The sequence below is a fragment of the Scylla paramamosain genome, chromosome 23 (assembly GCF_035594125.1).
Source record: "Scylla paramamosain isolate STU-SP2022 chromosome 23, ASM3559412v1, whole genome shotgun sequence".
NCBI lineage: Eukaryota > Metazoa > Arthropoda > Malacostraca > Decapoda > Portunidae > Scylla > Scylla paramamosain.
This window is the reverse complement of record NC_087173.1, coordinates 5,467,986-5,472,985: the sequence shown is the minus strand read 5'-3', so window position 1 is coordinate 5,472,985 and position 5,000 is coordinate 5,467,986. Positions and strand designations below refer to the sequence as shown.

Below are 5,000 nucleotides of genomic sequence, written 5' to 3'. Positions count from 1 at the left end.
AGCGGGCAGGACAATGGCGACCAGTTGATGGCTGAGCAGTGGAGTGGCTGTCGAGGGGTTGGTCACTTTTATTCTGTATTGTCCTTGGTAAAAGAATTCTCCAGCTTTATTTTATATATATTTCAGATTTGCTAGAATAAAAAAAAAAAAAAAAAAAAAAAAAAACACTGTTCTCTGTTATGAAATGTGATTATTGCTCGAGCAGGAGAAGGCGGGGGATGAACAAACACACGTGACGCAGATACACACGATAGCTCAACTTTTCTCCCCAACGCTCAGAAATCAGGATGTAACAATTCCTGGCGATAAAAACAAGACAACCTTTTACGCAATTAGTCGAAGCGCGAACGTGGAGTCGGGCACGTAAAGCGCCACACACCTTATTCACAATTGACTAGGGAGTGTTTATCGTCACTACTCTCGGCGCGCATGGCCCAGGTGTGTGATGCGCGGCCTCCGATGACTACTGGCAGGTATTTGACAGGTCCTTGTTGTCCAGAACGGTGACAACAACGGTGACGCGCCTGGGAGGAGGAGCAGGAGAGGGGAGAAGTGAGTGGGAGAAAAATTGAAGGGCAGAGGACACGAGGGGAGAAGAAGGGGAAAAGGGGCGCCGGATAGTGAAGCCGACGAGGGACGACAGAGGGGGCGGAGACATTCCGAGCGGAAAACAAAATAAATGAAACAACGCGATGCTCAACGAGGTGGCGTAGACTAACAACGTTACACGGGCACCAGGCGGCCAGCTGATATTTTTCGCGCGAGAATTGGGCGCCGCGAGTGAATCTAAAGCTTTCGTGCAATTTCCCCTTTCAAGGACAAACAACGACGAAGAGCCGCCAGACGACAGCAAAGAACACCTCGATAAAGAAATGTTATAACATTAAACTAAAGAAAAAAATAATCTCATCATCACAAAGTAGCGCTTGAAATTCCAGGGAAAGGTTTAACTAATTTGAGCGTTAAAAAGCGAAGACGTTAATCAATGAAGTGGACTCGTGACCGTTCTTTACGGTAGAGACGAGGCGCTTTCGGGCATCCGTGAGTCAGCTGATGAATGCAATGTGCCAGCAGCGTTGTCAAGGTGCTGAGCTGTGCCGGGGGATAAAAGAAAGCCAGCACTGCACTGGCCAGCCCCTTCGGCAATGCTTTTACTTTCCTTACATTTTTCACAGCAGCAATAGTAGTGTGGCCCCAGCAATAACACCTTCTCTTTTCACGGGCAACAAATTTCTCTTCCTCACTATCGACAGCAAAGGCCATTCATGACCCAGAAAGTTGAGCCTGAATAGACGGTCGAAACTTTGTACACAATTACACATTTTTTGATGGTGAAAGCTTAGTTGTATCACAGAATTGTTCAAATATTATCCAACAAAATGTACAGAGGCAGGCATCTGAATAATTAACTGATGCAAAAGGCATATAAACACAGGTGACTTTGAGCTACAAATGAAAAAAATGATATTACGTAGACTTTCGAGGTTATGACGTCACTTCGCAGGCAAAAATATCCTCACTCCCACACAGACACGCATGCCTTGTCTGTGTCTGTCTGTCTTTGTCTGTCTGTCTATCTGTCTGCCGGTTTATGTCTGCCTCTCGTGGGCAATCAATATCATACCTCAGTAGTGTGACAGTATAGCAGTGTGTGATGCAAAGAGTCACCAGCATCGCGGCATACATTAAAACGTAAATTTCATAGGATACATCATTACACACATTCACATTACATAAAATAACGAAAACCTGGTGGCATACAGCATAAGGCATACACACAATAACACAAACCTCTCTCATACAGCATAACATATATTTCACACAACACTTAATAACGCAAAACTCACAACTTACAGCAAAAGTAAAATGTAACCTTCACAGCATACAGCATCAGACAAAATTCACCGCGTAGAGCATAACACAGACTTTACAGTACAGAGCATGACGCCACACCACACATCACGACACGCAATCCACAAAGTAACAAGTGAACACCAGCGGACACTTATTAACATTATCAAAGTAACAAAAAACCTTACTGCACGTGAATCAACAACGTCAGTGAGATGCCAATTAAATGCGTCTAACACCTCATTCCAGTGCATATCCACACACTACTGCCCTTCACTAGTTTTGGATCACAGGGTTTCAAACTACAGTCAATTATATCTCAATCTCAACACGTCCGACCCTTGTAGTGAAAAGTTTTAAGATACACACAGAGAAATTAGTAGGTTCGAACAAAAACTATTTAATCATCTTGCAGTTTTATCTTACGCTTTTTCATGGCATTTCGTGTTATGATATTTCAGTTCATTTAAGGTCAAGAACTCGAGCCAGCGGTGTGTCAGTGGGAAGCGGTGGAAGGTAAGAGTGTGTTTAGAAATTCCAAAAGTGTGGACGAGAATATTACGCGAGAATCTTGGTATAAAAATGTCTCTCTTGTGTGTGTGTGTGTGTGTGTGTGTGTGTGTGTGTGTGTGTGTGTGTGTGTGTGTGTGTGTGTGTGTGTGTGTGTGTGTGTGTGTGTGTGTGTGTGTGTGTGTGTGTGTGTGTGTGTGTGTGTGTGGAGTAAAGGCAACAATAACACCAGTCAGCAAAAGCCACGCAGACAAGAGCACGGGACAGGGACCACGGTACACATGTCTTGTAATGTCACGCCGGAACACAAGCGACCTTCGGAAGTCTGTACGTTGCTTTAGGGGAGACTCATCGATCGCTGCAGCTCCTTCAGGCCGCGGCAGGAGGGCAGGGACGGCGCTGTGACCTTCGCCTCATAACAACACTAAAAGAATGGGATCGATTTCAGTTAATTGAGCAATTTATTAAGCAATACTCGCACAGTAATTGTTTCGGATTATAATGAATTTTTTCCTTTGTGCTGTTAGGGTATTTACGCTGGGTAAGTAGGGTAGGAGTGAAAAAGGTTAATTATCCTTTACTGGAAATAAGAAAAAAAAATAAGTGTTTGTGTAAAAAATAAATTGAAATAAATTGTGCGTTTAAGTTAAAATGTGCTCTTTTTTCTTTTATATTATAATTTCATTCAGTTTATATATTTTGTATGCACTTTTTTTTTTTTTTTACCACATGGTCAATAATCTTAATTACTGTTCAGTGTGAAATCTTCATTAAACACTATTTCCCATTTCCCTGTATTATCTGTTCTCTTCCCTTCTGTTTCTATCACTGTTTTCTATGTATTTCACTTCACATGCTGCCCACATCCTTCAGCAGCTGACTGGTAATCCATCAAACTAAGGCACGATTGGTTGGCTTCCATATCGAAAGTTCACATGATTGGTCTGCTAGTCGAGGAAACAACCTGATTGGATAGCCAAGGGGTACAGTATAGCGGGAATCCTTTAGATGCAAGAGCAAAGGACATCTATGTATTGCGTATTAACATATTATGGTTCTGTGGTTCACGTCCTGCAATTCTAATCAACGTGTTCAATCACTCGTATCTGGGAAGCGGCGAGAAGTTTCTACTTCATTTGCGGTTCTTTTTTGAGTCTTAGGGATGTTTGGAGACGACCTCATCAGAGAGTCAGAAACTTCGAGCACCGAGAGGAGAAAAAGAGGCGGCATAAAGAATGTCTCGTTTGTCTTTGTATTGGAATAAAATGCTACAATTCAAACTTTATTCCAATTTCTTACAAGGTCACTGATGGAGATAAGCGAATGTGTGTGTGTGTGTGTGTGTGTGTGTGTGTGTGTGTGTGTGTGTGTGTGTGTGTGTGTGTGTGTGTGTGTGTGTCTTGTACCCTTTCCATGAGTCACCGTATGAAAAATAAAAAGAAAAAGAAAAACGAAGAAATGTGAAGCAATAGTGCAGTACAGACAATTTGTAAGAGTTTTATTTGAAGCATGAAAGAAATCTTATAAAAAAACCCTCGAATTCAGTTATGATGGAGGAGGAGGAGGAGGAGGAGGAGGAGGAGGAGGAGGGAGAGGACGACAGGAAAGGAGGAGGAGGCGGAGCAGGAGACGAGAGAGGCTCTTCGTTCGATTAACTTAGGATACAAAATGTTCCCGTGGACTACTATATTTGAACGATCCACCAGTCCTCTCTCTCTCTCTCTGTCTCTCTCTCATCTCTCTCTCTCTCTTATATGTACCAGAAATATTGCATGGGATGAAATAAATGAAACAAATGTGTTTGGGATAAATGTGAAGAGAATATATATTGCCAGCACTAAATTCTACGCACCGAAGGTTCAACGAACGACGTATTTACGTAAAAATTATCTCCCGTACTGTTTGTGGTGAAAAATGTATATAGATAGCTTGATTAATTTTTCAAACTGACATTTTATGAACGGAACTCATTCGTCGCCTGTTACGATATTACATACGCGCAGACACTAATCGTATTTTCTATCATATTATTGAGAAATAACTCCAGCAAGTTACAGACTCGGTTGCCTAAGCCGTTATTTCATTTCTACTACGGCGCAACGTTCGCCGCGGGGAAGCGCAATACGTAGAATTAATGCAAAAGGTTCCAGTGTAGAACGAAGCTTCTTTTGAGAATAAAAATGTATAACACTCGTGCGACGGTACATTATTGCTTACGGCATCTACTCTAGAGGTCTCGGTAACACCCCTCACAATGACCTGCAGCTATTGCACTTCCATGAATATAACAAAAGAAAACGTATCTCCTATAGATCTGTCCCAGCATTCATAGTCTACGGCGATCTCAAACCACATTTCACTTACTATTCACCACTATAGATTTTTCGGTTCCATTTTGTTACGACATAAGGGATAAAATTTTAGCAAAGATCTACGGCATTATAGAATCATTTTTCACTTACTACAGTCCTTTCCCACTCTGGCTTCCTCTCTCCTCTGGTCACAGCCGCACACCAGTACCCTCGCAACACATCGTCCCCACAGTTTTGCCACACCACGCACGTTAGGTTATCCTATCGTTATTCCATCAGAGTACACATCTACCTTACGGTATAGAACATGAAGTGCCGCCACACCCA

At 42.4% G+C, this 5,000-nt stretch overlaps 1 protein-coding gene across 4 annotated transcripts in view; it reads right to left on the bottom strand.

Moving 5' to 3' along the window:
* LOC135112048 (uncharacterized) overlaps positions 1-5,000 on the bottom strand; it is a 194,779-nt gene that overhangs the window by 55,338 nt on the left and 134,441 nt on the right. The window contains exon 5 of one of the 4 annotated variants that reach the window (XR_010274019.1): positions 1,795-2,785. The exons of the other annotated variants lie outside the window; for them this stretch is intronic. The gene's annotated coding sequence lies outside the window, so the exon portion shown is untranslated. Of the gene's footprint in view, positions 1-1,794; positions 2,786-5,000 lie in introns of those variants that run through there. 4 annotated transcript variants of the gene reach the window in all.